This window comes from Siphateles boraxobius, unplaced genomic scaffold, assembly GCF_051911475.1.
Source record: "Siphateles boraxobius isolate OS27281-9 unplaced genomic scaffold, OSU_SipBor_1 41, whole genome shotgun sequence".
Lineage (NCBI taxonomy): Eukaryota > Metazoa > Chordata > Actinopteri > Cypriniformes > Leuciscidae > Siphateles > Siphateles boraxobius.
In genome coordinates, this window is record NW_027509042.1 from 29,889,336 (window position 1) to 29,912,524 (window position 23,189).

The 23,189-nt window shown below is 42.2% G+C and overlaps 2 long non-coding RNA genes across 2 annotated transcripts; both read right to left on the reverse strand.

Moving 5' to 3' along the window:
- Positions 1-5,953: 5,953 nt before the first annotated feature.
- On the reverse strand, positions 5,954-11,632 carry LOC143707260 (uncharacterized). Its single transcript, XR_013193141.1, has 2 exons — positions 11,597-11,632; positions 5,954-6,099 (listed from the first exon to the last, which is right to left on the reverse strand). It is a non-coding gene; the product is annotated as an uncharacterized LOC143707260 (long non-coding RNA).
- Positions 7,863-8,095, reverse strand: LOC143707261 (uncharacterized). Its single transcript, XR_013193142.1, has 2 exons — positions 8,061-8,095; positions 7,863-8,020 (listed from the first exon to the last, which is right to left on the reverse strand). It is a non-coding gene; the product is annotated as an uncharacterized LOC143707261 (long non-coding RNA).
- Positions 11,633-23,189: the final 11,557 nt, after the last annotated feature.

Here is a 23,189-nt window from a genome sequence, read left to right on the forward strand (position 1 = left end):
CTAAATCTATCTAACCACCAGAACACCCTAGCAACTGCCTAGTAACCACCCAGAACACCCTAGCAACCACCCAAAATACCTTAAATCACCCTAGCAACACCATAGCAACCACCCAAAATACCCTAGAACACCCTAGCAACACCCTAGCAACCACCAGAACACCCTAGCAACTGCATAGCAACCACCCAGAACACCCTAGCAACCACCCAAAATACCTTAAATCACCCTAGCAACACCATAGCAACCACCAGAACACCCTAGCAACTGCCTAGCAACCACCCAGAACACCCTAGCAACCACCCAAAATACCTTAAATCACCCTAGCAACACCATAGCAACCACCCAAAATACCCTAGAACACCCTAGCAACACCCTAGCAACCACCAGAACACCCTAGCAACTGCCTAGCAACCCCAGAACACCCTAGCAACGGCCTAGCAACCACCCAGAACACCAAAGCAACCACCCAAAATACCTTACAACACCTTAGCAACACCATAGCAACCACCCAGAACACCATGGCAACCATCCAAAATACCTTAAAACACCCTAGCAACACCATAGCAACCACCCAAAATACCGTAGAACACCCAAGCAACACCATAGCAACCATCCAAAACACCCTAGCAACCACCTAAAATACCTTAGCAACCGCCAGGCAACCACCCAGAACACCTTAGCAACCCACTAGAAACACCCTAGCAACTTTAAATTACTTCAAACTATACTTCAAACTTTAAACTACTTTAAACTTTAAACCATTAAAACTTTAAACTTTAAACTTTAAACTACTTTAAACTTTAAACTAATTTCAACTTCAAACTACTTTAAAATTTAAACTAATTTAAACTTTAAACTAATTTAAACTTCTTCAAACTTATTGGTCCAAACTTTCACAAGCCAACTTAAAGTTTGTCTCGACGAACTTTTTCTAGTTATTCTTATTCTTCTTATTCTTATTCTTCTGGCAACTTTTTGACGCGCTACTCCTCCCGCAGTTTTTGTCACAGACCCACGAATGAGGCGTCAAAACGTGCGGCCTGTTCGGGAATGGTGTGCTATGACTTTTATAAGGGATCGGGGGTACGATGTTCGCCCCAGGGGCGAAAAACCGGCCGAAAAATCCCATAGACTTAACATTGCGTCAAACTTTGACGAGTCGTAGCTCGGAACGAGGATGTCGCAGAAACGTGTAATTTACCACATTTGAAGAGGCTGACAGCCTCTGTAAGAACATACCACACAATGGGGTAAAAGTTGCACCCCTGGGGGGCAGGAGCTGCCCAAAGTTTCCCCATTGACTTACTATGGTGTTTCATGGGCCGTCCTACACCATAGAAACCGCTTTTATATTGAACATAACTCTGGATCACAGTGTCGTAGAGACAAAGGGGCGGGCTCATTTTACTCAGACAACCAATCAGTCTCTCAGGATCATTGTGAAGCTATCAAGCCACGCCCTAGCAACCATTTAGAGCACCTTAGCAACAACTCCCATAGACTTCCATTGAAAGAGATCGAAGGGATATCTCTGGACTGAATTGTCATAGAAACATGAGGGTGGTCTCGTTTGACTCGGGGCAGCAAACAGCCAATCATGAATCACCTCAACACTTCCTAGCCACGCCCTAGCAACCATTGTCGAGCACCTTAGCAACCAAAATCCAAAGAGGGATATCTTCCATTCTGAATGTCACAGAGGCATGGGAGTTGGTTTATATCATTCATACTGACAAGCAGCCTTTGGAGTTTCATGATTGGCAGCTGCCAAGCCACTCCCTAGCAACCAAACAGAGTACCCTAGCAACCATTTTGCAAGACCTATATCTCTGCATCAAAACATCGTATAGAGATGGGGGTTGGTTTATACATTCACATTGACTTTGGAGCTTCATGATTGGCAGCTGCCAAGCCACTCCCTAGCAACCAAACATAGTACCCTAGCAACCGTTTTGCAAGACCTATATCTCTGCATCAAAACATCGTATAGAGATGGGGGTTGGCTCTTTTTACTCATGCTAGCAAACAGGACTTGCTACATGCTAAACATGCTAGCAGTGAATAGCTACATGCTAATATTGATTAGCTAAGTGCTAAATCATGCCAATAAAATGCTACAAACTCAACAGTAACCATCTTTGACAACTACCAACCACCTAGTAACACCATAGCAACCACCCAAATTACCCTAGCAACACCCTAGCAACCACCCAGAACACCCTAGCAACTGCCTAGCAACGCCCTAGCAACCACCCAGAACACCCTAGCAACCGCCTAACAACCACCCAGGATACCCTAGCAACCGCCTAGCAACACCCTAGCAACCACTCAGAACACCCTAGCAACCACCTAGCAACACCCTAGCAACCACCCAAAACACCCTAGCAACCGCCTAGCAACACCCTGGCAACCATCCAGAATACCCTAGCAACCGCCTAGCAACACCCAGGCAACCACCCAGAACACCCTAGCAACCGCCTAGCAATGCCCTAGCAACCACCCAGAATACCCTAACAACCACCTAGCAACGCCCTAGCAACCACCCAGAATACCCTAGCAACCGCCTAGCAACACCATAGCAACCACCCAGAACACCCTAGCAACCACCTAGCAACCACCCAGAACACCCTAGCAATGCCCTAGCAACCACCCAAAATACCCTAGCAACCAACCAGAACACCCTAGCAACCACCCAGAATACCCTAGCAACCACCCAAAACACCCTAGCAACCACTCAGAACACCTTAGCAATGCCCTAGCAACCACCTGAACAACATGAATAAGCCATATCTCAGCACCAGAACATAGTACAGACATGTTTGTTGCCTAGTATGCAATCATGTACCACACCCTAGCAACCGAGTGGCGAGTTTTGCCACTGCAAGCACCACTTCACATTTTCTTCTGGAAATGTACATTCTAGTTATTCTTATTCTTCTTATTCTTATTCTTCTGGCCACTTTTTGACGCACTACTCCTCCCGCAGTTTTTGTCACAGACCCACGAATGAGGCGTCAAAACGTGCGGCCTGTTCGGGAATGGTGTGCTATGACTTTTATAAGCGATCGGGGGTACGATGTTTGCCCCAGGGGCGAAAAACCGGCCGAAAAATCCCATAGACTTAACATTGCGTCAAACTTTGACGAGTCGTAGCTCGGAACGAGGATGTCGCAGAAACGTGTAATGTACCACATTTGAAGAGGCTGACAGGCTCTGTAAGAACATACCACACAATGGGGTAAAAGTTGCATCCCTGGGGGGCAGGAGCTGCGCAAAGTTTCCCCATTGACTTACTATGGTGTAGGACGGCCCATGAAATGGGCCGTCCTACACCATAGAAACCGCTTTTATATTGAACATAACTCTGGATCACAGTGCCGTAGAGACAAAGGGGCGGGCTCATTTTACTCAGACAACCATTCAGTCTCTCAGGATCATTGTGAAGCTATCAAGCCACGCCCTAGCAACCATTTAGAGCACCTTAGCAACAACTCCCATAGACTTCCATTGAAAGAGATCGAAGGGATATCTCTGGACTGAATTGTCATAGAAACATGAGGGTGGTCTCGTTTGACTCGGGGCAGCAAACAGCCAATCATGAATCACCTCAACACTTCCTAGCCACACCCTAGCAACCATTGTCGAGCACCTTAGCAACCAAAATCCAAAGAGGAATATCGTCCATTCTGAATGTCACAGAGGCATGGGAGTTGGTTTATATCATTCATACTGACAAGCAGCCTTTGGAGTTTCATCATTGGCAGCTGCCAAGCCACTCCCTAGCAACCAAACAGAGTACTCTAGCAACCATTTTGCAAGACCTACATCTCTATATCAGAACATCGTATAGAGATGGGGGTTGGTTTATATAATTCATACTGACAAGCAGCCTTTGGAGTTTCATCATTGGCAGCTGCCAAGCCACTCCCTAGCAACCAAACAGAGTACCTAGCAACCATTTTGCAAGACCTACATCTCTGCATCAGAACATCGTATAGAGATGGGGTTTGGGTCTTTTGACTCATGCTAGCACACAGGACTTTCAACATGCTAAACATGCTAGCTGTGAATAGCTACATGCTAATATTGATTAGCTTAGTGCTAAATCATGCCATTAACATTATAAAAACTCTATAGTAACCAAATGTGAACACTACCAACCACCTAGTAACACCATAGCAACCATCCAGAATACCATAGCAACCACCCAAAACACCCTAGCAACCGCCTAGCAGCACCATAGCAACCATCCAGAATACCCTAGCAACCGCCTAGCAACACCCTAGCAACCACCCAGAACACCCTAGCAACCGCCTAGCAACACCCTAGCAACCACCCAGAATACCCTAGCAACCACCTAGCAACACCCTAGCAACCACCCAGAACACCCTAGCAACCGCCTAGCAACACCCTAGCAACCACCCAGAACACCCTAGCAACCGCCTAGCAACCACCCAAAACACCTTAGCAACCACCCAGAATACCCTAGCAACCGCATAGCAACACCATAGCAACCACCCAGAACACCCTAGCAACCGCCTAGCAACACCCTAGCAACCACCCAGAACACCCTAGCAACCGCCCAGCAACACCCTAGCAACCAACAAGAACACCCTAGCAACCCCCTAGCAACCACCCAGAACACCCTAGCAACCACCCAGAATACCCTAGCAACCGCATAGCAAAACCATAGCAACCACCCTGAATACCCTAGCAACCGCCTAACAACCAACCAGAACACCCTAGCAACCGCCTAGCAACACCATAGCAACCACCCATAACACCCTAGCAACACCCTAGCAACCACCCAGAATACCTTAGCAACCACTCAGAATACCCTAGCAACACCATAGCAACCACCAATAAACCCCCAGCAACGCCCTAACAACCACCCAGAATACCCTAGCAACCGCCTAGCAACCACCAAGAACACCCTAGCCACCACCTAGCATCACCCTAGCAACCGCCTAGCAACACCATAGCAACCACCCTGAATACCCGAGCAACTGCCTAGCAACACCATAGCAACCACCCAGAACACCCTAGCAACCACCTAGTAATGCCCTAACCACCCAGAATACCCTAGCAACCGCCTAGCAACCACCAAGAACACCCTAGCAACCACCTAGCAACCACCTGAACAACATGAATAAGCCATATCTCAGCACCAGAACATAGTAGAGACATGTTTGTTGGCTCGTATGCAATCATATACCACACCCTAGCAACCGAGTGGCGAGTTTTGCCACTGCAAGCACCACTTCACATTTTCTTCTGGAAATGTACATTCTAGTTATTCTTATTCTTCTTATTCTTATTCTTCTGGCCACTTTTTGACGCGCTACTCCTCCCGCAGTTTTTGTCACAGACCCACGAATGAGGCGTCAAAACGTGCGGCCTGTTCGGGAATGGTGTGCTATGACTTTTATAAGGGATCGGGGGTACGATGTTCGCCCCAGGGGCGAAAAACCGGCCGAAAAATCCCATAGACTTAACATTGCGTCAAACTTTGACGAGTCGTAGCTCGGAACGAGGATGTCGCAGAAACGTGTAATTTACCACATTTGAAGAGGCTGACAGACTCTGTAAGAACATACCACACAATGGGGTAAAAGTTGCACCCCTGGGGGGCAGGAGCTGCCCAAAGTTTCCCCATTGACTTACTATGGTGTAGGACGGCCCATGAAATGGGCCGTCCTACACCATAGAAACCGCTTTTATATTGAACATAACTCTGGATCACAGTGTCATAGAGACAAAGGGGCGGGCTCATTTTACTCAGACAACCAATCAGTCTCTCAGGATCATTGTGAAGCTATCAAGCCACGCCCTAGCAACCATTTAGAGCACCTTAGCAACAACTCCCATAGACTTCCATTGAAAGAGATCGAAGGGATATCTCTGGACTGAATTGTCATAGAAACATGAGGGAGGTCTCGTTTGACATGGGGCACTATGTATCTAATCTATCTATCTATCTATCTATCTATCTATCTATCTATCTATCTATCTATCTATCTATCTATCTATCTATCTATCTATCTATCTATCTATCTATCTATCTATCTATCTTTCTTTCTTTCTTTCTAACTAATCTTTCTTCATTTCTTTCTAACTAATCTTTCTTTCTTTCTAACAAATCTCTTTCTTTCCTTCTAACTAATCTTTCTTTCTTTCTAACTAATCTATCTTTTTTCTTTCTAAGTAATCTTTCTTTCTTTCTAACTAATCTTTTTTCTTTCTTTCTAACTAATCTTTCTTTCTTTCTAACAAATCTCTTTCTTTCCTTCTAACTAATCTTTCTTTCTTTATAACTAATCTATCTTTTTTCTTTCTAAGTAATCTTTCTTTCTTTCTAACTAATCTTTTTTCTTTCTAACTAATCTTTTTTCTTTCTAACTAATCTATCTTTTTTTCTTTCTAACTAATCTATCTATCTTTCTTTCTAACTAATCTATCTTTCTTTCTTTCTAACTAATCTTTCTTTCTTTCTTTCTTTCTTTCTTTCTTTCTTTCTTTATTTCTTTCTTTCTTTCTTTCTTTCTAACTAATCTACCTTTCTTTCTTGCTAGCTAATCTATCTTTCTTTCTTTCTAACTGATCTATCTTTCTTTCTTTCTAACTAATCTTTCTTTCTAATTTATCTATCTTTCTTTCTAACTAAAATGTCTTTCTTTCTTTATAGCTAATCTTTCTTTCTAACTAATCTATTTTTCTTTCTTTCTTTCTAATTAATCTATCTTTCTTTCTTTCTAACTAATCTATCTTTTTTCTTTCTAACTAATCTATCTTTTTTTCTTTCTAACTAATCTTTCTTTCTAACTAATCTATCTTTCTTTCTTTCTAAATAATCTATCTTTCTTTCTTTCTAAATAATCTATCTTTCTTTCTAACTAATGTTTTTCTTTCTTTCTTACTAATCTTTCTTTCTTTCTACCTAATCTATCTTTTTTCTTTCTAAATAATCTATCATTTTTTCTTTCTAATGAATATATCTTTCTTTCTTTCTTTCTAACTAATCTATCTTTCTTTCTAGCTAATATTTATTTTTTCTTTCTAACTAATCTTTCTTTCTAACTAATCTATCTATCTTTCTTTCTTTCTAAATAATCTAACTAATCCATCTTTTTTCTTTCTAACTAATCTATCTTTCTTTATAACTAATCTATCTTTCTTTCTAACTAACTAATCTATGGTTCTTTCTAACTAATCTATCTTTCTTTCAAACTAATCTTTCTTTCTTTCTAACTAACTAATCTATGGTTCTTTCTAACTAATCTATCTTTCTTTCTAACTAATCTATCTTTCTTTCTTTCAAACTAATCTTTCTTTCTTTCTAACTAACTAATCTTTCTTTCTTTCTAACTAATCTATCGTTCTTTCTAACTAATCTTTCTTTCTTTCTAACTAATCTATCGTTCTTTCTAACTAATCTTTCTTTCTAACTAATCTTTCTTTCTAACTGATCTATCTTTCTTTCTAACTAATCTATCTTTCTTTCTAACTAATCTATCTTTTTTTCTTTCAAACTAATCTTTCTTTCTAACTAACTAATATATCTTTCTTTCTCCCTAACTAATCTATCGTTCTTTCTAACTATTCTTTCTTTCTAACTAATCTTTTTTTCTAACTGATCTATCTTTCATTCTAACTAATCTTTCTTTCTTTCTTTCTAACTAATCTATCTTTCTTCCTTTCTTTCTAACTAATCTATCTTTCCTTCTTTCTAACTAATCAATGTTTCTAATTCTTTCTAACTTATCTTTCTTTCTTTTTTCTTTCTAAATAATCTTTCTTTCTTTCTAACTAGTCTTTCTTTCATTCTAACTAAACTTTCTTTCTTTCTTTTTCTTTCTAATTAATCTAACTAATCCATTTTTCTTTCTTTCTAACTTATCCATCTTCCTTTCTTTCTAACTTATCCATCTTTCTTTTTTTCTAACTTATCCATCTTTCTTTCTTTCTAACTAATCCTTCTTTCTTTCTTTCTTTCTTTCTTTCTTTCTTTCTTTCTTTCTTTCTTTCTTTCTTTCTTTCTTTCTTTCTTTCTTTCTTTCTACCTAATCTTTCTTTCTAACCTCTCTATCTTTCTTTCTTTCTAACTAATCTTTATTTCTTTCTAACTAATCTTTCATACTTTCTAACTATTCTTTCTTTCTTTCTAACTAATATATCTTTCTTTCTCCCTAACTAATCTATCGTTCTTTCTAACTATTCTTTCTTTCTAACTAATCTTTTTTTCTAACTGATCTATCTTTCATTCTAACTAATCTTTATTTCTTTCTAACTAATCTTTCATACTTTCTAACTAATCTTTCTTTCTAACTAACTAATATATCTTTCTTTCTCCCTAACTAATCTATCGTTCTTTCTAACTATTCTTTCTTTCTAACTAATCTTTTTTTCTAACTGATCTATCTTTCATTCTAACTAATCTTTCTTTCTTTCTTTCTAACTAATCTATCTTTCTTCCTTTCTTTCTAACTAATCTATCTTTCCTTCTTTCTAACTAATCAATGTTTCTAATTCTTTCTAACTTATCTTTCTTTCTTTTTTCTTTCTAAATAATCTTTCTTTCTTTCTAACTATTCTTTCTTTCATTCTAACTAAACTTTCTTTCTTTCTTTTTCTTTCTAATTAATCTAACTAATCCATTTTTCTTTCTTTCTAACTTATCCATCTTCCTTTCTTTCTAACTTATCCATCTTTCTTTTTTTCTAACTTATCCATCTTTCTTTCTTTCTAACTAATCCTTCTTTCTTTCTTTCTTTCTTTCTTTCTTTCTTTCTTTCTTTCTTTCTTTCTTTCTACCTAATCTTTCTTTCTAACCTCTCTATCTTTCTTTCTTTCTAACTAATCTTTATTTCTTTCTAACTAATCTTTCATACTTTCTAACTATTCTTTCTTTCTTTCTAACTAATCTTTTTCATGAATTTGAACTTATGAACTCATGAATTTATACAATTGTGAATTTTCCTAAATTCATACACTTATGAACTTTTAAATTCATAAATATTTCACCATAGCAACCACCCAGAACACCCTAGCAACCACCCAAAATACCTTACAACACCCTAGCAACACCATAGTAACCACCCAGAACACCCTAGCAACTGCCTGGCAACCACCCAAAACACCCTAGCAACCACCCAGAACACATTAAAACACCCTAGCAACACCATAGCAACCACCCAGAACACCCTAGCAATCGCCTAGCAACCACACAGAACACCCTAGCAACCATCCAGAACACCCTAGCAACTGCCTAGCAACCACCCAAAATACCTTACAACACCATAGCAACCACACAAACTACCATAGAACACCCTAGCAACACCATAGCAACCACCCAAAACACCACAGCAACTGCCTAGCAACGACCCAAAATACCTTAAAACACCCTAGCAACACCATAGCAACCACCCAAAATAGCCTAGAACACCATAGCAACACCATAGCAACCACCAAGAACACCATAGAACACCCAAGCAACCATCTAGAAAACCCTAGCAACCGCCTAGCAACTACCCAGAACACCCTAGCAACTGCCTAGCAACTACCCAGAACAACTTAAAACACCCTAGCAACACCATAGCAACCACCCAGAACACCCTAGCAACTGCCTGGCAACCACCCAGAACACCCTAGCAACCACCCAAAATACCTCAAAACACCCTAGCAACACCATAGCAACCACCCAAAATAGCCTAGAACACCCTAGCAACACCATAGCAACCACCCAGAACACCCTAGCAACCACCCAAAATACCTTAAAACACCCTAGCAACACCCTAGCAACCACCCAAAATAGCCTTAAGCACACTAGGAACACCATAGCAACCCCCAGAACACCCTAGCAACTGCCTAGCAACCTCTCAGAATGCCCTAGCAACCACCTAAAATACCTTAAAACACCCTAGCAACACCCTAGCAACCAAGCAAAATACTCTAGAACACCATAGCAACACCATAGCAACCACCCAAAATACCTTACAACACCCTAGCAACTGCCTAGCAACCACCTAGAACACCCTAGCAACCACCCAAAATGCCTTACCAACCACCCAGCAACCACCAGAACACCTTGGCAGCCCACTAGAAACACCCAAGCAACCTTAAATTACTTTAAACTACTTTAAACTTTAAACTATTTAAAACTTTAAACTAGGTTAAACTACTTTAAACTATTTTAAACTTTAAACTAATTTAAACTTTAAAATAATTTAAACTTCAAACTACTTTAAAATTCAAACTAATTTAAACTTCAAACTACTTTAAACTTCTTCAAACTTTCTGGTCAAAACTTCAAACTACTTTAAAATTCAAACTAATTTAAACTTCAAACTACTTTAAACTTCTTTAAACTTTCTGGTCCAAACTTTCACAATCCAACTTAAAGTTTGTCTCGACAAACTTTTTCTAGTTCTTCTTCTTCTTCTTTTTCTTAACCAAAATTTTCTGACTCTAACTCCTCCTAGAGTTTTAACTCTACCAACTCCAAACTCGGGTCAGACCTTCAGACTGTTCTGACTCGAGTTGCTATATCTTTTCAGACTGATTTGACTTTCAGTTTTCTTAAAAATTAATATTAAAAACCATAAAAATCCCATTGACTTTCATTGCAACAGTTCAAATTGAGCCAAGGCTACGGTGGCCCAGTAGTGTACAACACAAAAACTCAAATCTAAACTCCCTGAAGCCCTAGATTCAATTAAACAACCATTTACTATTGAACTTATCTATCTATCTATCTATCTATCTATCTATCTATCTATCTATCTATCTATCTATCTATCTATCTATCTATCTATCTATCTATCTATCTATCTAATCTTTCTTTCTTTGTAACTAATCTTTCTTTCTTTCTACTTAATCTATCTTTCTTTCTTTCTAACTAATCTATCTGTCTTTCTTTCTAACTAATATTTCTTTCTTTCTTTCTTTCTTTCCTTTCTTTCTTTCTTTCTTTCTTTCTTTCTACTTAATCTATCTATCTTTCTTTCTAACTAATCTATCTTTCTTTCTTTCTAACATATCTATCTTCCTTTCTTTCTAACTAATCTTTCTTTCTAACTAAGCTATATTTCTTTCTCTTTCTTTCCTTCTAACTAATCTTTCTTTCTTTCTAACTAATCCATCTTTCTTTCTTTCTTTCTTTCTTTCTTTCTAACTAATCTTTTTTTTTCTAACAAATCCATCTTTCTTTCTAACTAATCTTTATTTCTTTCTAACTAATCTTTCTTTCTAACTAATCTATCTATCTTTCTTTGTTTCTAACTAATCTTTCTTTCTTTCTAACTAATCTATCTTTCTTTCTAACTAATCTATCTTTCTTTCTAACTAATCTATCTATCTTTCTTTCTTTCTAACTAATCTTTCTTTCTTTCTAACTAATCCATCTTTCTTTCTAGCTAATCCATCTTTCTTTCTTTCTAACTAATCTATCTATCTTTCTTTCTAACTAATCTTTCTTTTTTTCTAACAAATCCATCTTTCTTTCTAACTAATCTATCTTTCTTTCTTTCTAACTAATCTATCTTTCTTTCTAACTAATCTATCTATCTTTCTTTCTAACTAATCTTTCTTTCTTTCTAACCAATCTATCTTTCTTACTAATCTCTTTCTTTCTAACTAATCTTTCTTTCTTTCTTTCTTTCTTTCTACTTAATCTATCTATCTTTCGTTCTAACTAATCTATCTATCTTTCTTTCTAACTAATATATCTTTCTTTCTCTTTCTGTTGTGAGTCATCAGATACAGTCAGATCCATTTGCAACAGTTTATTGAGGAAAAGCAGAGTCAACAGGCAAGGGTCCAGTACCAGCGAGAATCAATGGAATAGAGCAGACAGTAGCATAAAGGAAACCAGGCAGGAGATCTGGGCAGGCAGCAGACAGGATGAGATCCAGAGAACAGGCAGTAGGGTCAGACGCAGTTAGATCAGAATGTAAATTTCCAATTGGTCCCAAATAGTTAACTTGGACTGCTTAATTAAGATTAATTTAATACATTACATAGGCAAAAGTGTTTTATTACACTTACAATTTGCCAGTACATTTGATTTGGCAGAAGTCATGTTGATCTCAAAGGAGGAGCCAGTTAAACCAGTTATGATAGGCGAAAACACATGGCCACCATCAGATGAAGAGATTTTACCTGTTTAGATAAAATATCTGTCAGTTCATCTGTCAATTGTTCATTATACACCCAATAGAGTACCTGCCCCCTTTTTCACAGTCGCTGGTTACCGGAAGTGTTTTTACTTCCAGAAAACGCCTGTTGCACTCTATAATGTTTCTCATTAAAAATAAATATAAACCACACTAACATGTTACTTGGATGCCCGATTGTCCTGCAGTGTTTCCTGTCTCTAGAGAGAGAGAGAGAGAGAGAAAGAGAAAGAAAGACCATGTTATTTTAAATGAAAAATAATGAATGAATGATTTGAATGAATGAATGATTAAAATAAGAAATATAAGGTGCCATTAATGTTTACAGTAATTTACACAGTTAAGTGCAACAGATTGTGAAAATAAACTTTAAATAAAATACTACACAGATAATACACAATATATACTTTGAAATTCCTTATAAGTTTATCTTAGATCAGGCATAGTTAAAAACTATGGATGTGCCCTGTTCTCCTTTTTGCTGCTTTCATTATAACTTTAGAGTTTTTTTTAATACATTAACATTCTTTAAAAATATTATGTCAAATTTGCTGTCACCGTGATATGGCGCATTCATGGTAACACATATGTGACGTGAATACGTGACGTCACAGCGCTACAGTCTTTAGCGAGGAGTACTTATGAATAGCGGTCAGCGCTTTGCCTTAATAAAGCGGCATCGAACTACAATTACACTGAATCGTTCTTCTTCAGACAGAGCTTGAAATTACCTTTTTTACTTGGTAGCACTGGTGCTCCCAACTTCAAAGTTAGGAGCACCAGCAAAAATTTTGGAGCACCCACCAAATTTGACGTTTAGCTCTGCCAGTACAGTGGAACGACCGGCAGCATTCTGGTGATTAAAAGCCTTAATCGATCCTGATTTGTTTTCCACACACTTGTCCCTGCATTTTTTTGTGCTTGGCATTCCCCCCTTGTTTAACCAAGCTCTCGCGCTTAAAATGTATTGGTTTTCGATGGTGGCCGATGGACCCTGTCATCTTTTCTTTTCTTGCCCTCGTTTTTATTTTTTTTTATTTTTAGCTGTGATTTTACCACTGTATTTCATAGCTTTGTAAGACAAAATCCTTCTTTGCTAAACCTAATAATTATTTTGGTATATCATCATATCCATATAAAAAAATTTGAATAAAAAAGTAGCATTATTTTAACTAATAGTCTAATTTTCTACCATATACAATCGAATACAATTAGCAGATAGCTAACAACAACAACTTGATTAGCACTTTTTTTTCTGGTTTCCCCTCACTCCAGTCTAAACTAAAAAAAAAAATTATTTGGTAAGTTTTTGTCAGGGATGTCTGAAGGAAGGACCCAAGAGCGATAGCAGAAAAATAATGTCTTTAATATAACCAAGGAATGCGCCACGTAGGGCTAGCAACATAAAGTCTCTCAATAAGTATAGTGAACAATAGAGATGAAACTAAAAGCTTAGGAAGGGGGATAAAATGAGCGGCTTTGGAGAAACGGTCAACGACCGTGAGAATAACAGTATTTACCCCCGAGGGGGGAAGTCCTGTTTTAAAATCAAGCGCGATATGGGACCACGGACGGGAAGGTATAGGAAGCGGGCGGAGAAGTCCAACGGGAGGTGAATTACTGGGTTTGGTCTGAGCGCAGACAGAGCAAGACGCAATGAATCGACGGACATCAAGTTCACGGGTGGGCCAGCAAAACCTCTGGCGGATAGCCGCAAGCGTTCCTCTGACTCCAGGATGAGCAAAAAGCTCATTGCAGAATGGCAGAGCATGCAGCGATGAGCACAAACAACAAGTTCCTGGGACACTGGCGGGGAACAGTGACGAGGGAAAGAGCTCGTCTGACTAGTCGTTCGATTCCCCAGATGGATGCGCCGAGGACACATCCCTGAGGAAGGATCTCTTCCTTGACAGGGACCTCCTCGGGGGAAACGAACTGACGAGAAAGTGCGTCGGGCTTGACATTCTTCGAACCGGGGCAATAAGAAATGGTAAAATTGAAACGACCGAAAAATAACGCCCAACGAGCTTGACGGGCATTAAGACGCTTAGCAGATCGGATGTATGCAGATCGTTATGCCCAAAGCTAAACGATTGGCCAACAGTTAGCGGTTGCCAACGTCGTAATTGCGTTTAGACAGTGTGAGGCAGTGAGAAAAATAAGCGCACGGATGGACCTTGCCGTCAGCGGAAAAGCGCTTGGAGAGAATGGCCCCGACGCCCACCTCTGACGTGTCCACTTCAACGATGAATTGGTTGGAGGTATCAGGAGTAGTGAGAATAGGAGCGGAAGTAAATAAAGACTTGAGATGATAAAAGGCTGTCTGTGCAGCCCGAGACCATTCAAAACGAGACTTGACGGAGGTGAGCGCAGTAAGGGGCGCGGCTACTTGACTAAAATTGCGGATAAACCGTCGGTAAAAATTTGCGAACCAAAGGAAACGCTGAAAGAACCTGAACCTTAGTGGGGTCCATGCTGATCCCCTCCGCCGAAATGACTGAACCGAGATACGTGACAGACTGGGCGTGAAACATGCACTTCTCTGCTTTTACAAACAAACGATTCTCTAGAAGTCGTTGGAGAACCCGATGAACGTGCTGGACGTGCACCTGGAGAGAGGGGGAGAAAATCAAAATATTATCCAAGTAAACGAAAACAAATATATTGAGCATATCTCTCAAAACTTCATTTACCAGGGCTTGGAACTAAAAAAAAATTTATTTGGTAAGTTTTTGTCAGGGATGTCTGAAGGAAGGACCCAAGAGCGATAGCAGATAAATAATGTCTTTAATATAACCAAGGAATGCGCCATGTAGGGCTAGCAAAATAAAGTCTCTCAATAAGTATAGTGAACAATAGAGATGAAACCCTGGGCTGGGCTGGCAGGTCCCGGAGAGACAACGAAGGAGATAAGAAGAGCCTCAGGAACAGCGGTCAGGAAATCAGGCAAGGAACCCGTCTCTTGTCTTCAACAGCAGGATAACTGGGCAGAGTATAACTTTAGCGAACTTACAGTCAGAGAAGCCAGCAGATCAGGACGCACCAAACGAGACGAGACAGGACAAGATAATCAAGAGAACGATCAGACACGTACGTAATTATTGATAATAATCTGGCAAAGGAGAGGTGGAAAATGGAAACAAGAAGTAGGAAAACTAATCAGAGGTAAAGAGGTAGCAGGTGAGAGGGGATTAATTCAATAACGCAATAACGATAATTGATGAGAGAGGGCTGGCAGAGAATGAAGAGTGTAATAGTAAATGGGTGTGTCTGCACGGAGGGTGTGTGTGTGTATGAAAGATGATAGCGTGTGTGACCAGAAGAGGGAGACAGAGAAAGGAAGGAGAATACCAGGATCATGACAGTTTTCTTCACATTGTCATATAAATAACCTGAAAATACTGTATTTTATTAAGGTTAAATCTTCCTAACCACTCTTACTAAAAATAAATGGGGTAAGCACACTTACATTCTCATTTTAAGAGGTGTTCTGAGTATGTGGTTTGATTTGTTAACATTAGTTAATGCATTAGACTAACTAACATGAACCACGAGCAATACATTTGTATTTATTAATTGTATTTATTAATCTTTGTTAATTTTAATTATTAAAAAATACAGCTGTTCATTGTTTGTTCATGTTACTTCACAGTGCATTAGGCTAACTAATGTTAACAAATACATCTTATTTCAATAAGGCTACTATTAATGATTAAATTAACATTAAAACGATAATATGCTGTAGAAATGAAGTTTGTTAATAGTTAATGTTAACTAATGTAGTTAACTAGAGTTTAATAAATTGAACTTTATTGTAAAGTATTACCGATTTGTTACACCCATTCAGACGTCTCGTGAGTTCAATGTTGACAGATCAGTTGTTTTAAGCATTCATAAATGGAATCAGTTCAAAGAAGTCATTAGTTCGCAAATCGCAGGTGTCATTAGCGGACGTGTCGGCTACGTTGCATTGTTGTGTGATTATCCCAGCAGTTAGGACATCGCACAAGATTCGTGTCAACACAGAAAACATTTCATACACTGGATAGTTTGTTTTGTTTATTGAAATTGTGGTTTATGTCAGCTGAATGTGCGGAACGCTTTTTAGAGATGTAAGGCAAATTTTTTTAGCACAATTCACACCCTGTGGTAATTCAGGAGAAAAATCCCCGAATGCTCCACGTGAAACTTTGGTCTTCTTAACTCTTACCATCGTGTCAATTCTCAATTGATTTCGATTAAAATGCTCGAGGGCAGGCACGGCGCCAGGATTCCAAGTTTGGATGGGCCAGACCAATTGTAGGTGGGCCTTAAATTAAAAACGTTATCTCACTGTTTAACCTAATAAAAATTACTGACTAATATACTGCTATAATATCTGTATGTAGTCATTACATCGGCGGGGGTTGCTCTTGAAAATGTCAATGATTTCATCGAAGTCAAGAGTTACTGTAAGCTCTCTCTCAAAGGTCAACAGACAGAGGGACATAAGGCTCTCACCTTAAGCATGGTAAGCATGGGGCTCCTATTTGGTGTTTCAATCCGGTTTACACTGGAAAAGATACGTTCATTTGTACAGGATGTCATTGGCAGTGTTATCAGAGCTTTTAAGAAAGGAAATTCGGGAAAACGTCCTCATTGCATATGTCCATCACTTCTACAAGACTTTTGAGATGTTCTCCTCTTTTTTTTCTTCCTCTCTATGAGTTGCACAAACACTTCGAGCTCCGACTCTGATATGGTTACGTGGAAGCGCTTCCCTGTATCATTGAGAGAGTTCGCTATAGTAGCCAAGGTAGTGTCATTTGTATCTAGGCTAGGGGACATCAGGATAGGCCATAGGTGTCACTGTGGAATCGAGTGTTCAGTTCATTAAGCTGGCAGTCTATTAGCGTGTTGGAAATGTTGCGCAGGTCACTATCACTCCTCACCCTTGTCGATTTCCCCAACGTGCATGTGACAATACTTCCCTCAAATCGGCCTGTGAGCTTCATTGAGCGGGCCAAACTGATGGCATCCCAGTTCTTGACACCATGATCCTCCATCATCTTATTTGTTGTTGCTAACATATTTGAGAACGCAGAGTCACTGCAGCGAATGTCTGTCAGTTCTTGTTTGAGGTTCTCGATCAAATCAACCGTGTCTGTCACTGATGTATCGATAGACTAGAGGCTTTTAGACGTGAAGTCTGATTTACTGAACAACTGTTTGAAAAGTATTATATCAGAATGCGGCTACTAGGTTTAACCTATGAGAGTGACAGTGCACGTAGATGGCGTTTTGAAAGGTGCCCTTAAGAATGGCTTGGACACCCCCCTTATGCCCAGCCATTACCGAAGCACCATCAAACCAAAAACCAACGCAAAGGCTAGGGTCTAGTTCAAAAGGTGCGACAACTTCTAATATTTTCTGTGCTATCGCATAAGCAGTCATGTTGTCTGTGGCTACGAGGCCAACAGCGGGGTTCTCGCACAGTCCCCATGTGCACATACCGAAAGCAAACAGCCACCAGCTGCTTTTTAGATACATCCTTACACTCGTCTGCTAAAATAGCATAGAAATGTCCCCCATGCAGTTCACGTTTAATCCGTCGCAACAGGAGAGTGCACGCAGCATCCTACAGGTCATTCTGAATTTCGTGACTGAGCATCTTTGCATTGCTAGGGATCGCATCTAGTCGCTCTTGGGTTGCTTTGTCATGCCTTTTATTTTATTTTATTTTTAGTGTTTGCCTTTATGAGGAAGAAACAATGTTACGGACGTGACAGTTCTCCGTACGTGAGCGCTCTGAAAGCGGCACTAAACTATGCTTTAAAACTTTCACATAGACATCAAACAGAAAGCACAAAACCTTTCTTTAAAGTGAATTTCGTTTTGTATTAATTGTATCTTAATTTTAATCAATGTTTCATCAACCAATTGCCTGGATGTAATAAATAAGAAGTAAATATAGCAGACGATAGATAATCAGGAAATGGAGGCCCCAGCGCGTGAACTGGAGCTCGTCTCATAAATGAACCGAAACTCGGCGCATAGGGTAACCTACTTGCCTCACAGACATGTCTACTTTTAAACAGAACAATTCAAAACGAAAGAAAACAGACTACAGACTGCTCTCTGCTTATGTAATCCGTATGAAATGTGCATTTCTCTCTGGCGCGTCTACTGCGAAGATCGAGAGTCAGCATAGCGAGTCACCTCAGAAATCCTTGTGATATATTCAGTTTGTGCTGGTCTGACTTAAATAAAATAGTGTTTAAAAATTACTTTCTGTTTAAGTCAGTTTTGTGTTTGTGTAGACCATAACGCATAAAAGAACATTAATGGGAACATTAAAGAATGTTTTTTTTTTAAAGTAACTAAAAAGTTACTTTTAACTGTAATGCATTACTTTTTGGTGTAAGTAATCAACAAAGTGATTGAGTTACTTTTTGAATGAAGTAACTAGTAACTTTAACTAGTTATTATATCTTAGTAACTAGCACAACACTGGTGTTGCGTCATGACCTAACGTGTGATGGCACATGCGGAAGCTACAAAGGGACGCTGGCACACAACAGAGTTAGCTTTCTGTTCTTCAGCAAGCGCTCTCTTGTCTTTGTAGGTCTTATTTGGTGTTGTCTGTCATGCCAGCTCTCGAGGGGGATTGTGAGGATTGTAGGCTCAATTGATCCGTGTGCTGCGCTCCGGCCTGGTCATTTTCGATGAGGATGGTCAAGCTCCGTGGTGCGCCAAGGCGGCGCGGCAACGTTCTTCATGGGGCTCGCAAATGGATCTGGCAGGGGATCCTGAGACTGCTGAGGCACGTTCTCAGGGTTCCCATGCCAGTTCCGATGTTCTTCCGCACGAGGGGAGAACCCGATGCTCGAGCTGTCTGCTTCCGAGGAAGTAGAGGTGCTCAGCATCGAGGGCGGGGATTTCGGGGATGACTCGCCACCCCATGTCCCCGCATATGAGGAGCTGGTAGAGGTTGTTTTGCAGTGGCCCGTTTAAATATTAGCTGGCCACATGAGAGGCAGTTAGCGCAGGTTAAAAGCAAATTGGATGAGCGCTTCCTGCAGCACAGAGAACAACCTTACCACCGGGGTTTGCCGTTCTTTCCCGATTTACACAACGAGTTGTGTAAATCGTGGAACAAACCAGATTCTTCCGTGTGTCCAATCCCCCTATTTTAAATTACAGTAACATCCTGGGGGCACGAGAGAACGGTTATGGGATGATGCCTTCGGTAAAACAACCACTTGCCACTTATTTATCACCCAAATCTGCATCATCCCTGAAAACCCCGGTGCTGCCAACTAAACCCTACAGGGACACATCATCTTTAGTGGGCAGGGCTTATATGGTGCTATTGCATACAATGGCAGTACTCCAAGCGTATCAGGCCGACCTTCTGAGAGATATTGATGAGGGCGAGGGTCCAACGGCCCGCGCTATCGGCCGTTCCATGGCGGCAATGGTGGTCTCGGAGAGACATTTATGGTTGAATTTATCCGGCATCAAGGAGAAAGCCAGGGCTTTTCTCCTTGATGCCCCGATTTCGCCTTCTGGCCTGTTGGGCGACGCCGTCAGCACCGTCGTCGACAGGTTCCAGGAGGCGAAGAAACAGTCTGCAGCCTTCAAAGAATACCTCCCTCACCGCTCTAAACCCAAGAAGTCTGCCCCCAGTGGGAAGCCGCAGCCATCCACCTGCTCCTCAGCCTACAGACAGGCACAAAAGGAGAGTGTCGCCTCTAGAGCCCCCCCCCTCAAGGAGCCTGTGGGCATAGATGGCACTCTCAGGCAAAGCCTCAACAAAAGCAGGGTGACCTGAGGGCCGTCCTGCAGGCTAAGAAGGCTTTATCAAAGAGTTCCTAGCCAGCCTAGGCTCTCTGCGGGCGGCCCCATCCATGGCGGAGCGATTGAGGTCGCCTCCTCCGCAGAGCCCACAGGAAATCGATGTCGACTTCCCGCCACCAAGTGCGCTTCGGGACGCATCGGTTTCCAGCGGATTGCCCACAGGCTTGCGGCCAGGCAGCAATCACATTCGCCCATCGAGAATCGTTTTCGGTCGAACCCTCTAGGAGATCCGCTTCAGGGGGTCGAGAACGAATCCCGATTGATACCCGAAACCAGGCTCGAGAGCCTGGTTCCTTTGGTAAAATATTTCGATGCATGGAAAAATCTCACGAATATTTCTCCCTGGGCCCTGCACACCATTCAAAAGGGGCACAGGCTGCAGTTCGGTTTCCGCCCACCAAAGTTCAACGAGGTGGTCTGGACTGTAGTCGACCCAGTGCATGGTTGGGGATTGGAACAAGAAGTAAACTCCCCGCTGGTAAAGGAGGCTATAGACCATATTCCTCCACCGGACTGAGGTTCGCTTTCGGGGGCGAAGCGTACCAATATCGGGTTCTACCATTCGGCCTAGCTCTCTCTCCTCGCACATTATCTATTGCATGGATGCAGCCCTAGCACCGCTGAGGCTCCAGGGCATCAGGCTGCTCAATTATATCGACGACTGGCTGATCCTTGCCCAGTTGCAAGAGCTGGCGGTTCGGCATCGAGATGTCGTCTTCGCCCACATCCAGAGCCTGAGGTTGAGACTCAACACAAAAAAGAGCATGTTGATACCAGCCCAGAGAACCACGTTCCTGGGAGTGGTGTGGGACTCGGTCACGATGCAGGCACAATTGTCTCTTGCACAGATCGAGTCCATCCTAGCCACAGTGTCCAGGATAAAGCTAGGCCAAGCTATCACTGTGAAACATTTTCAAAGAGTGTTAGGGCTCATGGCAGCATCATTCCATTCGGCCTGCTGTACATGAGGGCCCTGCAGTGGTGGTTGAAACCTAGGGGTTCTTCCCAAAGGGGAACCCATTCCGCATGACCAGGTTACGCGCAGTTGCCTTCATTCCCTATCTATTATGAAGAAAGCTTGGTTTCTCTTCCAAGGTCCTGTGTTGGGAGCACCATGTCGTCGGAAAACCATTTTGACCGATGCCTCCCTCACGGGCTGGGGCGCAGTGATGGACGGCCGCTTTATGACAGGCCTATGGCAGGACCATCATTCCTCCTGGCACATAAATTATCTGGAGATCTTGGCGGTGTCCCAAGCTCTGAGGAGCTTCCTGCTGGACCTCAAGGGCCATCATGTCCTTGTGAGGTCAGACAATATGTCGGTAGTGGCCTATATAAACCATCTGGGGGGTCTGAGGTCTTTCCCTCTATGCAGACTGGCGCATCAGATCCTCCTGTGGTCCCAGGGGAAACTGTTGTCTCTCAGAGCAACATACATCCCGGGAAATCAGAATCTTGGGGTAGACATCCTGTCGAGACAGGGGCCGGGGTGGTGGAGTCAATATGTCAGAGGTTCGGCCCAGTGGAAGTGGACTGTCCACTGTGGTTCTCCCTCACACATTCAGCCCCGCTGGGGTTGGATGCCATGGTGCAGACGTGGCTGAGGCTGTGTCTGAATGCATTTCCCCTGATCGCTCTGGTCCCGGGAGTTCTCGAGAGGGTCCGTCGCGACGGGATCAGTCTACTGCTGGTAGCCCCGTTTGTGGCCGGCCCGAGTATGGTTCTCCGAAATAATATCGCTCCTGGACGGCCCTCCGTGGGAGATTCCCCTCAGGAGGGACCTTTTGACACATGCAGAGGGCTCAGTATTTCACCCTTGGCCAGAACTATGGAAACTGTGGGTCTGGCCCCTGAGGGGGCACAGTACCGAGGGGCCGGCCTGTTAGCAGGAGTAGTGGAGACCATAATCAGCTCAAGAGCTCCCTCCACGAGGAAATTGTATGGCTAATTGTAATGTGGAATGTTTTCACCAATTGGTGTAGAGAACGTGAGGTGGACCCAGTTAACTGCCCAGTTGCTGCCCAGGAGACAGCAGTTGGTCGTACGTTTCCTCCGTGGGGCTTGGAGGATGAGGCCTGCGGCTCGTACCAGGGTTCCCACATGGGACCTGGCGGTGGTTCTCGAAAGGCTGGCCGAGGCCCCCATTGAACCACTGGAGTCGGCTGAGGCCAAGAACCTTTCCCTAAAGGTGTTTTTTCTGTTGGCCATTACTTCTCTGAGGAGGGTAGGAGATCTCCAGGCGCTCTCTATATCCCATGGGTGCCTGGAGTTTACATTAAAGCCATCTTACATCCCATGCAGGGCTATCTGCCCAAGGTGCCATCTAATGTGGCATGGCCTACGGTTCTTCAGGCTTTTCATCCTCCACCCCAAGTGCTGACTGATGAGGAGAGACTTCATCTGCTCTGGCCTGTCAGAGCTCTTAAACTATATATCCAGAGGTCCTCTTCATGGCGGAAGTCAGACCAGTTCATGGTGTGTTTCCGGTCGCCCAAGAAGGGGCTTCCCGATTCCAACTGGATTGTCCAAGCTATTTCTATGGCCTACCAGGTGCGCAATTTGCCTTCACCTTTGGCCTTTGAGGGCTCATTCAACCAGAAGCATGGCGTTCTCTAGAGCCCTCCTTTCGGGGGCCCCTATCCAGGAAGTCTGCGATGCAGTAGGATGGGCCACCCCTCATACCTTTATTAGGTTCTATAGTCTGGACATTCCATCTACACCTGGCACTCTTGTGCTCTCGTCCTACTGTAAGTGTGCCTGTGAGCAGCTTCACATTAGGACAGGCAGGGCGCGTTGTGGCATAGTGGGTACTCGTTCCTCCAAAGTGTCATTCGACGCAGTTCGAGTTCCCTCGAAAGGGAACGTCTCGGGTTACGACTGTAACCCTTGTTCCCTGAGAAAGGGAATGAAAACAGAGTCCCTTCGCCACGCCTTCCCCTCCCTCGGAGCGCTTGCTTCATCACAGAAGCTAACTCTGTTGTGTGCCGGCGTCCCTTTGTAGCTTCCGCTTGTGGCGTCACACGTTACGTCATGACACAACACCAATCAGGATTGGCTTAGTTTCATTCATGCTTCAGAGGCGCTACGCTGAGGGGCGTTCCCCCAAAGTATCATTCGACGCAGTTCTCGTTCCCTTTCTCAGGGAACAAGGGTTACAGTCGTACCCTGAGATGTTTCCTG